At 37.0% G+C, this 13,197-nt stretch overlaps 1 protein-coding gene across 2 annotated transcripts in view; it reads right to left on the bottom strand.

Annotated features, from left to right (window-relative positions):
• txndc11 (thioredoxin domain containing 11) overlaps positions 1 to 13,197 on the bottom strand; it is a 64,013-nt gene that overhangs the window by 48,293 nt on the left and 2,523 nt on the right. The window contains exon 1 of one of the 2 annotated variants that reach the window (XM_069906353.1): positions 11,231 to 11,253. The exons of the other annotated variant lie outside the window; for it this stretch is intronic. The gene's annotated coding sequence lies outside the window, so the exon portion shown is untranslated. Of the gene's footprint in view, positions 1 to 11,230; positions 11,254 to 13,197 lie in introns of those variants that run through there. 2 annotated transcript variants of the gene reach the window in all.

Here is a 13,197-nt window from a genome sequence, read left to right as displayed (position 1 = left end):
ATTCATGAATAATAATTATTAATGATAAATAAAACATAGATCAGTTCTGCTATTATACCTCAGCTGTTATCAGATCACTCAATCTTTAATAGATAATCTGATGTTGAATTAGCAAAGCCTCTAAATCTTTCGCAAACTTTGTGTCTGGAACAAACTGCCAACTCAGAGCACAATATCTGCCCGCCGGGCTTGCTTTCTTGGTACTTCTACCTCGCTATGATTTCTGGACTACTTACTCCAAGCAAGGTTAGGGATGGAATACCATCTTCACCATCTCAGAAAAATTCTAGTTTTTATTATTTGTCATAATGAGAAATTAGATGAATGCATCTGGGAAAAATCAAATTGCTCGTACAGTGTGCCAAGGACAAACAGGAACTTCAACTGTGTTACGGTGCCATCCAGTGGCATAACGAGGACATGCAGAATTGCACTGAACATTTAGGACAATTACAGAACTGAAAATACAAACCAAATGAAGACACCTCTAAATTGTAATAGAATATTTAATTTAATTTCAAGTAAAACTCAATAATATTGTGACACTACTTGCTGTGAATGCAACGTCCTCGTATTACTATCCAAGTAATAATATGTCCAGAATCTTGTTTCTTTCAGCCAATACACATGTAATACATCAGCAAGGATGTGAGAGAGCCTGCAGAAATACTCCAGCCCAAATTACTAGAAAGAAGTTATGGTTTTTCAGAGAACCAAAAGCTATCACACATCATCACACAGGGAGGCCACAAATGCGAGAAACCTGAAAGGATAACAGAAAACGGTCAGCAGGTAAGATAGCATCTTTAAAGAGAGAAATAGACCTTCCCCAGAACAGCTTTGAGGAAGAATGCTTGAATAGAAAGGTTAACCCTGTTTACCGTTCTGCAGATGCTGTCCAACCTGTCCAGCATTTTTTGATCACAAGGTGAAAATGTGCAAATTTGTGAAGGAGCAACGTTAGGAATTCTGATGCAAAAACATAAAATTCTGCACGATCTCAGCAAAATGATGCAGAGAGATACAGAAACAACCTTTTTGGGATTACTTTAACCCTTTGGACTCCATGTCCCAGTTTTCCAAGACTACCATCAAGCTCTGTATCCTGGTTTTGTGGTTTTCCGGGACTGGTTTTATACCCAACCACCAGCTGGTTCATAGTAGTGTTTTTACTGTAGTTTACCCATGGACCCAGTCCTAAGTATCTATTATGAAAGATTAAAAATGAGTCCAAAGGGTTAAAGAAGGATTGTGGATAATGTTAATTAGAAATGATCATCTTGGTGTTTGAAATTGAGCTTTGAATTGAGAAACCTTCATCAAGAAACACACTTAATACCACACAAAATAAATCCAGCATGCCATTAGGAACCTGGGGAGTATTTGCTGAACTTTTCAAACAGACTGCAATTACTTTACCGATGACCTCCTTGCCAACAGAAGTGGGAATGTTCACCATAATGAACAATTCCAGCTGGAACTCCTCAAAAAATGAAGCAGGGCACCAAGTGAAGCAGGGCAAAATGCACCAAGTCTAAGCACCACCTTCACTTTACAATCACTGCACGCACGATTTAGGTTCCCTCAAACTCCTCCTCTCCCCCCCCCCCCCCCCCCATTACAGCATGAGTGTCCATCTGGGCACTCTCCAGCCAAGGGGCATTAACATTGACTTTACTGCTTTCCGTTAAACCTGCTTGCCTTTTCATCCACCCCCTTTTCTGGTGTTTCCAGTTCATCTTCCCACCCAGCCATTCTTCCTCCCCCTAATTGTTCTGTCCCCTCCCTCCTTTCTCCACCTATCATCTCCTAACTTTGCCAACACCACCCACTCTTTTTTAAAAACTTTATTTATTTGAAGAATCATTAATAGTAATTCAAAATACATAAAGAAAATGTTATATCAGTATATATTAAAAAATAAAAAAAACACAAAAAAAAATAAAGTTCCCCCCATCAGCCAACTCTCTTAGGGAGAGTTAAAAATATATAAACAGAAACTAAAAGCATATAATAAATCAAAATACATCTAAATACATATATTCCAAATATGGTAACCACTTATTAACAAAAAAAATTGTCATGTCGATTATATATAATTTTTTTTCCATCACAATACAAGCTTTCAATTCATTCTACCATCTCATTATATTAATCACTATATTATCTTTCCATGTAATTGCTACAGACAATGCTAAATATATAAATGCAATTTGAAATTTATCCAACCCTAATCCTCTTAAAGGAATCATATAACCCATTAAAAAAATAGATGGATCTAATGGTAATTTAAAATTATATAATTTTTCCATAATCTAAAACAAGAATCCGAATGACCATATTTTTTCAATTTCCCTGGTGTAAAATACAACTGATGTAGAAAATTATAATTAACCATTCCATACCGTACATTCATCAATTTAGTAACACTATCATGACACGTATCTGCCCAATATTCTTCAAGATAAACAAAAGCTAAATCATTTTCCCATTTAAGCATAAATTTCTCCCATTCCAACTTATCCATATTGTCTTGTAATACTTGGTACTTAACAGAAATATAACCCCTTTTTGGTATAGGAGAAATCAAAGATTCGAATTCCATCAATACAGGTAAAATCATATCTCTACCATACATATTTTTCACCAAATATCGAAATTGATAATAAATAAATAAAGAATTTTCAGCAATATCAAAATGCTCTTTCAATTGATTGAAAGAAAGAAACTGTTCTTCCACAAAACAATCCTGTAATGTTTTTATACCCTTAGAATCCCAACTCTTTAAATGACTATTAAACATTGAAAAAGAAATAAGCTGACTATTATGTAATGGAGTTAAAATTAACAATTTACTTTTGATTCTAACATCTTATTTTTTTTAAAAATCCATAATTTTAATAAATGGTTTAATATTGGCATATTATATTCCCTCCACAAATTTACATTCCATCGAAATATAAATTGATGCACTTCAACTTCAGAAATACAGGCCATCTCAACTTTAGCCCAACTCGGCGACTGGTCCAAATCCATCAATCTACTAATAAATTTCAACTGGGCTGCTTCATAATAATTTTGAAAATGAGGTAATTGAAGCCCACCTAGCATATACTTCCAAGTAAGTTTATTTAATGCTACCCGTGGTAGTTTACCTTTCCATAAAAATTCTCTTATAACTTTATTTAAATCCTGAAAGAAACTCTTTGAAAGAGAACATGGTATTGATTGAAATAAATATTGAATACGAGGAAAAATATTCATCTTAATACAATTAACTCGACCAATTAAAGTTAACGGAAGATCTTTCCACTTAATTAAATGTGCTTTAATCTTTTTTAAATAATGGAACATAATTTAACTTGTATAAAGATTGATACTCAATATTTACAATTATTCCTAAATATTTAATTTTAATCAGACTATTTCAGTTTTATAATATTTTTATACTTGAATAATCTCCTTCTCCGACTGGTAAAATATCATTCTTATCCCAGTTAACTTTATATCCAGATAATGTTCCATATTGTAATAAACATTCTCATAAATGTGGCAATAATTGTTCTGGGTTTGTTAAATATATCAAAACATCATCTGCAAATAAATTAATCTTATACTCTTCATCCATAACTCTCATCCCTCTTATCTGTTCATTCTGCCTTATTGTTTGAGCTAACGGTTCAATAGCCAATGCAAACAGAGCTGGTGACAATGGGCAACCTTGTCGAGTTAAACGTGTCAATTTAAACGATGATGAAACTTAACCATTTGTTACCACCCTAGCAGTCGGGTTCGTATATAAAGCTTTAACCCAACCAATTAAAAAAAAGGGCTAAACTTAAACTTCTCCAATACTTTAAATAAAACATCCCATTCGACCCTATCACAGGCTTTTTCCGCATCAAGCGGAACCACCATTTTGGGTGGTTGGGCTGCTGTCGATATGCATCGACCAAATTAATCAATCGAAGAATATTATCTGAAGCATTTCTATTTTTAATAAAACCTGTTTGATCAACATGTATCAATTTAGGTAAATACATAGCAAGTCGATTTGCTAACACTTTTGCTTTATTTTATAATCAACATTCAATAAAGAAATAGGTCTATACGAAGACACTTTCAACATGTCGATCTTTTTTCAGGATTACAGTAATTAAAGGACTAGAGCAAGATTCTGGTAACTCATACTGTTCAGTCACTTGTTGTAATACCTTCCCAAACACCGAAGATAAATCTTCATAACAAGTTTTATAAAATTCTACCGAAAACCCATCATCACCTGGTGACTTCCCATTGGGCATTTCCAACATAGCCGCCTTAATCTCTAATTCTGTTAACGGAGCTTCCAGATCCATAACATCCTCCTCTTCTAATGCTGGTAACGTTAACTTAGATAAATAAGAATCAATAGAACCACTATCCTGTTTCCCCTCAGAAGTATATAATTTTTCATAAAATGAAAAATTTTATGAAATGAGGTTTATAGATAACTGTTGAATTTTTTTTTTTACAGCATTAATAATCTGTGAAACCTGTTCCTTCTTTAACTGCCATGCAAGTACCTTATGTGCCCTCTCATCTAACTCATAACGCTGCTTAGATCAATTAATTAAGCATTCAAATTGATGTCTGCAATGTATTATAATGCAATTTCAATTTAGTCAAAGCCACTTTTTTTAAATCTTCTGTCACTTCCTTCTCTAATTCATCAATTTGCTTTTCTAATTCAAAACTTTCTGCCATATACTGCTTCTTAATTTTAATGGTATAACTAATAATCTGTCCTCTTAAATAAGCTTTTAACGCATCCCATAACACAAAACGACTTTTTACTGAACTAAAATTTTCAGACAAAAAAAGTAATCTGTTCTTTAATAAAAGTAACAAACTCTAGTTTTTTCAACATTTGTGTTAAATCTCCATCGAGAAGATGAACGTACCACTTCTGAACTTACATAAGAAAATAATAAATGATCTGATATAACCCTACTTTTATATTCTGCCTGTGATACCCTTCCTTGTAAATACTAATACAAAAAAAAAATCTATTCTAGAAAATGAATCATGTTGAGACGAATAAAAAGAAAAATCCTTCTCTGTAGGATTAACCCTTCTCCAAATATCCACCAAATTTAAATCCTGCATCAAGGCCCCAATTTGTATCACTATCTTAGTCCAAGATTCATTAAAAATTTTACAATTCACCTTTAAAACCCTTCCAGCATTCCCTTCCATAGTTTGCAACTCAAAAGACAAATTCTTATGAATTAAAATTGCTACACCCCTTGCCTCAGAATTAAATGAAGAAAAAAACATGCCCAACCCAAACTCTCTTCAACTTCAAATGTTCTTTTTCAGTCAAATGTTTTTCTTGTAAAAAAGCAATATCAATTTTCATTTTCTTGATATAAGCCAAAACTCACTTTTGCTTAATCGGATTATTTAACCCCTGAACATTAAAAGTTCCACATTTCAAATTAGGCATCCTTACAAACTAACAACATAATCACTCCCCTTCTCGTAAATTAAAACCACTCTCCCTCCCCTAAATATTTTTTTAAAAAGAAAATATATATAGAAAAATGTTTTAATTATTTCCCCCCCAAAAAAACACTACCCAAAGGTAGTAACGCCCTATAAAACTGGGTGTGGTAAATCCCACTAGTGGCAGATGACTATCAAAGATTTCAGTGCTTTCCACTCCCCCAGCCAGAAATGCATCATTCATGTTAATATAATTCAATACTGTAAATATATTCAACCCATTGACTCTATTCCCAAAGATTGATCTGGATCTTCAACGTCAATAAGACTTTGTGTTAAAACCTCTTTCTTTCCATTTTTCCCATTCTGCCCATTTTCACTCTTTTTGGGCGACAGTGGCGAAACTCTTCCATGTCCTCGTAAATCCGGTAATGAATTAGCAAAAATTAATGCATCCTGATCATTCTCAAAAAACTGAGATGGAAAGTTACCATAAAAGACTTTTAACACAGCAAGATATCAAAAAGCAAATTTATAACCCTTCCGCCACAGTACTTCTTTAGCCGAATTAAATTCCCATCGTCACCTAATAATTTCTTGACTCAAATCTGCGTAAAAAAAATACTCTGCTATTTTGAATCATCATTTCAGATTAACTTTGTCGTCCCTTCTGTCCCGCCAACCGTAATATCATTTCTCTGTCTTGATAGTTCAGGCACCGAACTAAGACGGCTCGTGGTGGTTGTTCTGGTAACGGTTTCTTTCGTAACACTCTATGTCCCCTCTCCAATACTAAACCTCCCAAAAAAACTCTTTGCCCAACACCTCGGGAATCCAACTCTTGAAAAATTTTATTGGATCAGACCCTTCAATGTATTCTGGAAGACCCACAATTTTCACATTGTTTCTCCGACTTTGATTTTCCAATGAATCGATTTTTTTCAGTAAGTTTACACCTCCCACTCTTTTGTTCACACATCTCCCAGCATTTTTCTCATACTTTGATTAAGGGCTCAAGCCTGAAACGTCAGTTATGTATCTTTACCTTTGCTACATAAAGGACACTGTTTGACCTGCTGAATATTTCCAGCATTTTGTGGGTTTTTTTCCACATCCAATAAACACAGTTCAACCACAAGCCGAATTTTTGCAACTAGAAAGCATTACAATGACCTTCTTATTGCTATGCAGGTGGTAATTGGGCAGTCTGCATTAGTTCTCCCTTATTTGATGGGACAGATCTGAACAGTCGCCAGTATTGAAGCTATAAAGAATGCTTGCTGAATGAGCAGTCACATTTGGAGTCGGGGAGTCAGGATGCTGGCAGAGCATCGTAGTCTTTGCTTGTCCAAAGCCCTTAACGAAATCTTAATTTCACATGGAATAAATCATATTGGCTTAAGAGTGGCACAGAAGGGTGCAAAAAATCATGGGAGCCTTTGTGCACTTCTGACCAATTATTTTTTAAAAAGTTGATCTTTGTTTTTCCCCCAAAGTAATCAATAATTATATTTTAGTGTTTAATCATCCATTAGCATTGGATATGATAGAATCGCAGAGGTGGGATTCATTGTGGAATTAGATAGCTGTTTCTGTAGCATGTTTTTATTTATTTTGAAAATACGGTGTTGTAGCTTTTCTAATGTGGAACTTCATTTGCAGGCATGTCTAGTGCCATTCCTGTCACATTTGATTTCATCAGTCTCCAAGAATTAAGTCTAATTAACTCCTTTAGTCATCTAGTTTAATGATAATTGCAATAACAGAATGAATGATGTGCTGAGCTATGAAGATAATTTGGTGGCTAAACACATTTCTGGTGATTGCTTACTGCACATCTTGGAAATCCAGTTATGAGCTTCTGGGTCCGTTTAAAATAAATCTCTCTCAGCGCAGTAGTAATGCAATGAATACAATCATGGAACACAGTATGAAAACTGGGTCATGTCGCTTAAAGCAGTTACTAATAATGTCATAAATAGTTTCATGAATATCAGATTAGAGAGGAGGCTCATGTAGGTTTTGTCCTCATTCATAAAAGTCTCTTTCTGGTTAGGGTAATGTAACGTGATGAGACACTGGGATCAAGGCTGGGGCTTCATCTTTTTACAGATTATAAAGATTAAAGGTTCCATTATTGGAACGTAATACTATATTTAGAATGTAACATATGTGAAATTCTTTAACTTTGTCTTCCATAAGTAAGACCACTTTGTCTAGCACCCCTCACAGAAATGAGGCCCCAGTGAGTAACAAACTCGCAACTCCTGATTTACAAGACCAATGCTCTAACCACTGAGCTATTGGAGCCTGTACAAATGATGGAGCCTAAACATATACTGATGATACAAAGATAGGAAATGAAAATGTAAATAGATAAAGCAATTACACAAAAACATTGATAATTTAACTGAGAGAGCACAGAAATGATGACTATAGAGGGGAAATGTATGAAATTGTCCACTAGAGCAGAAAAAAGTTATAAAAACATACAATCTAAACAAAAAGAGATTGCAGGGGTGCCAGATGCAAATGTATTTTGATGTCCTTGTGCAGGATTTATAAAAGGCTAAACAGGTACAGAAAGTAATTACAGTAGCAAGCCAGCAGAAAGTTATTAGTTATTTCTAAGGGAAATGTACTTCAGTTATGGAGGATATTGCCATCACCACATCCGCAATATTGTTTTACGGTATGGTCTACTTATTCAAATGACAAGATCAATAGACTGGAAGTTCAGAGAAGGTTCACTAGACTAACACTTGGAATGCATGGGCTATCTCATGAGGAAAGGTTGGGGAGGCTAAGCTTGGAGCTTAGAACAGTGATTCAAGTCCCAAGATGTTTAGACAGGGGAAAGGATATTTTCTATGAAGGGAGAATCTAGAAGTGGGTTAGTGGTTAATGTTTGAAAATTAAGGGGTGAACTCAACTTGATATGCCTTTAGGATACTTGAGCCCAAATCCTATTGATTGCATCACCTTTTATTCTCATTTTGTTCTACAAAATTTTACAACTCACATTGATGGAGCCCTCCTTCAGAATTTGGTTTCTATGAAAGTTTCAATGAACATTGTCACAAGACAATTCCAAGAGACACGCCAAGACCAGAACTGTAGCTTGTTCCCCACCTTAGACAGCATTGCTATTTCTCTCACAAGGGTCTATGGAAGATCAAAATGGCAATGCCAATTGTCCAACAACTGCATGAAGTATGATGATGTGAGAGATGAGTAAAACTATTATGAAAATATGAGAGATGAAGGAGATGAAGAAAGCTAGTATGGATATATGTGTAATGAATAAAGCCAGTATGAATAGGATAAGGGTAGATAATAGAATGTAGGAAGTAAAGTTAGTCTGAATAAGATAAGGGTCTTCTAGCCTTAGAGAGAGTCAGCAAGTTCCGCTAATTAGTAAGCCTTAGACAGAATTGACCGTTTTGAGTTTTGTGTGCCCGATGGAGATGTGGGGGGGGGGGGGGGGTGGGCTGGTAGTCATGGTGGGGAGCTGCGGCTGCACCATTTCATCGGATGCAAGGATCGACAACGAGATAGACAACAGACTCGCCAAGGCAAATAGCGACTTTGGAAGACTACACAAAAGAGTCTGGAAAAATAACCAACTGAAAAACCTCACAAAGATTAGCGTATACAGAGCCGTTGTCATACCCACCCTCCTTTTCGGCTCCGAATCATGGGTCCTCTACCGGCATCACCTACAGCTCCGAGAACGCTTCCATCAGCGTTGTCTCCGCTCCATCCTCAACATTCATTGGAGCGACTTCATCCCTAACATCGAAGTACTCGAGATGGCAGAGGCCGACAGCATCGAATCCACGCTGCTGAAGATCCAACTGCGCTGGGTAGGTCACGTCTCCAGAATGGAGGACCATCGCCTTCCCAAGATCGTGTTATGTGGCAAGCTCTCCACTGGCCACCATGACAGAGGTGCACCAAAGAAGAGGTACAAGGACTGCCTAAAGAAATCTCTTGGTGCCTGCCCCATTGACCACTGCCAGTGGGCTGATCTCGCCTCAAACTGTGCATCTTGGCGCCTCACAGTTTGGCGGGCAGCAACCTCCTTTGAAGAAGACTGCAGAGCCCACCTCACTGACAAAAGGCAAAGGAGGAAAAACCCAACACCCAACCCCAACCCACCAATTTTCCCTTGCAACCGCTGCAACCGTGTCTGCCTGTCCCGCATCGGACTTGTCAGTCACAAACGAGCCTGCAGCTGACGTGGACATTTACCCCCTCCATAAAACTTCGTCCGTGAAGCCAAGCCAAGAGAAGAGACTTCTGTTTCTAACAATGACAAGAGTAATGGATGCCAATGTCTTCATTTGCTGACAGCAGTGTGAAACAAGACAGTGGGCTTGTTCCTCCGTTGTTTAGCAGGGTCACTGCAAAGCTGTTTCATGCTTACCCTGTCAAAGAATCAAACTTACAGAACTGAAGGTGCTTTTTTCAACCTGGAGATTCTAAGCCAAAACCAAACTAAGAGAAACGATCTTCTGCTTTGCTGAGGACTGTGCACTCAATGCAAGTTCAGAGAATGATATACTGGAAAGCTTAGACAAATTTGCCAGTGCCTGTGGCAACTGTGAGTTCATAATTAGTACAAAGAAAACTGAAGATAGGCGCCAACCTCACCAAACGCCTGCTAGAGAGACCAATTATCTTTGCAAATGGTGAAAAGCTTTCAATAGTGGACAAGTTCGCATATTTTGTTTTCTTTATCTCAAGACCAGTCAACGTTAATGACAGTCAATGAGTAAAACATGATAGTCTGCAGATGCTGTAATTGAAGTAAACTCACGATGCTGGATAAACTCAGCAGGTCAAACAGCACTGCAAAGATAAAAATACACAATCAATGTTTTGGGCCAGAGCCCTTCATCAAGGTAGGAGCAAAATCTAGGCTGGTGCCCAAACAAAATGGTGGGGGGGGGGAGGGGCACAGTCTCCCAGACAGGGGATAATAAATAGATGGATAAGGGAGGGAGGGAACAACAGCAAAAAGGTGGAGGTGGCTCTGTGAATGGAGAGGGAAGGAGCGAGAGGAAAGGAGACAGAAGGAGAGGGAAGAGAGGGAGAATGGAGAGTGGTCTAGCAGAAATCTGATGACAGTTAATAATAGGTTAGCAAAAGCCAGCTCTACTTTTGGAAGACTATGAAGTATGGAAACAAAGAAGAATTCAAATACTCATGCTGTAATGGTGAGATTTTAAACATGCCCTTGGCTAAATGGACTGAGTCACTGGAATAATATCCTGAAACAAAATAATTATGCTATCAAACCTACGTACATATTGGTTTACAATTCTTATGGTGTCGTAAAACTGAACAAGCCTACAAAAAGTTTAGTTTCTTAATGATGATGAATTAAGATAACAAAAACTTATGGGGTGAGAGAGCAGCAGAAGGGAAAATAATTAAGTTCAGTTTGATATATTAAAAAAAATCACATGCAGTTAAAGGATTGAATCAGTAATACTGTACAATGAATATTGCACTCAAATTAGCAAACTACGTCAGATGCACTGTGTATACGTATTAACTGGGAAGGCAAGGTTCCTTGTGATGAACTGCCTCAATGTGTAGCACAAAAAGTCAAATATCTAATTTTTAAAAAAAATTACAGTAAGTGGTGACAAAAAAAAAGCAAAACTAGATCTTTTACACATTCAGTTCTGAGGCAGAACATACTATCAATTCTATAAATCAACCTCAAAAATACCTGAAACTGCATACAAGATAGGTTTGGTTGATTAATATACAGTACTTTGCTGGATATTATAAACACTCATGGTTTGTAATGTACAACTGTGACTGGACAAAACAGAAAAAAATACCATTTATATATTTTTTTTAAGTATGATGCAATCTATGAGCAAATACATCTCCTATGACTTGGTAGTTTCATGCTAAAACCACAGTGGAAATAATTATTCAGAAACAATTGATCGTACTGATCAAAATTCTCCAGAGTAGACTCTGAGTGCAGCTTATCAAGGTATAATAGAACAATTAATTCACTTTTGGAGATCATTTATGCAGCTAATTTTTTTAAACAATTTTCTGAGGTCAATTACAGTAAAATCCCCATTCTCCAGAATTCAAGGAACTGGGAGCCTCAAACATTCCCCCCCCCACCCCCCCCCCCCCCAAAAGCGCAGAAAGCAAGTAAAAAAAATTAAAGTTTAAAATTGACACCCCTAGCAGTTTGTACGCCAATCACGCAATCTCAAGCGACCAGAAAATTCACTTATCCGGCATCTACCAATCTCCATAGGTTCTAGATACTGAGGAGTTTACTGTATTTGCTTCACCAAAAAAATCTGGTAGCTAGTCTGTGTAATTATTTGGACAGACATGTGGATAGCAAGATTTACAAGAATATGGACCAAATGCAAACAAATTGGACTAACCCAGAATGCTCACTTGCTCTGTATGAACGAATTGGGCTGAAGGGTCTGTACTGTGCTACATGACTATGACTTGGGTAATACAGAATAAAGGTCAAAATGCAATGAACTAAAAATGCTGGCCTGATTAGATTACGATGCCACTTAAGCTTGTGCTCAATAACTAACAGAATTTGTGCTCTGACAACAAGTGACATTTCCAAAAGGTAGTGGAGGTTTTTAAATATCACCAAACTTTTGCATAGACATGAAGCTAATACAACTCCAAGCAGAGCTAAACTTACTCTACGATGAAAATGATGATTAAGTTGACGTACCACGAAAGAAAACAACAGCTTGACGTAATTACGTGAGAAATAAAATATTTGATCAAGAATACATATCCAATGTAAGGGATTTGTCCTTTTAAAAGAACAGAATTAATTCTGATGCACAGGTTAGCAGATGAAGTCAGTATAATAGTTTTTTGTCCCCAAATCCAAATGGACTAAATTTTTTCCTATATTTGCAAAGGCATTTAGACAACATACAAACTGTCAGGAGATTGACAGACATTGAGCTGATTCAGGCTTGAATCAGCATTTTAGTGGACACACAAATCAGGAGTCCCTTTTCCACTGGCATCCCAGTTAATTGGCCGTGTAGTGCCCTGGGAAAGGAGGCCGTTTGTGCTGTTTCCACTGGGCCACCTTTAACTGGGACAGTGACTGCTTTTCCATTGAACACTCATTCCCTGGGATTGAAGTGTCATACCTTCAAATGGAAACAGGTAAAGTTCTGCTGTCGCTTTTTCCATTGGTTTAATCGGAACACCGCCATCAGCTGACGCTGGGAATATGAACAGGGGTAGAGGCCGTCAATCCCCACCGTGAAATGACATAATTTGACACGGGGGGGTGCTGACGGTTTTCTTTTTCCACTCGACCCGGCCCCAGTGGAAAAGGGGCTAAGGGCAGTAGAGCCTGTTCTTGTGTTGTACTGTTCTTATCTTCCAATAAGTAGCAGCTGTGAATTTCAACCAGTAGGATTCATCCCAAAACATTCTCATTTTTCAAGCAAATCTACATTAATGAGATTCAAATGCAGGGTCCAGAATTGAACATGCAATTCTGGAACTATATCAAAATGTTCAAAAGAATCCACTAAGAGACAATAGTGCTTCCAATCAAAGTACCACATATCACTCCCCAATCATGGTGCAAGAATGCCACGCCAGCATCCAATTTCAAGTGTTCTTGCATTTTTAATTTCTTCTCTAATGCCACATATACATTTAACA

The sequence above is a fragment of the Narcine bancroftii genome, chromosome 12 (genome assembly GCF_036971445.1).
Source record: "Narcine bancroftii isolate sNarBan1 chromosome 12, sNarBan1.hap1, whole genome shotgun sequence".
In the NCBI taxonomy this organism is placed as follows: domain Eukaryota; kingdom Metazoa; phylum Chordata; class Chondrichthyes; order Torpediniformes; family Narcinidae; genus Narcine; species Narcine bancroftii.
Note: the sequence above shows the minus strand (reverse complement) of the source record. Positions and strands in the feature narration are given on the sequence as shown.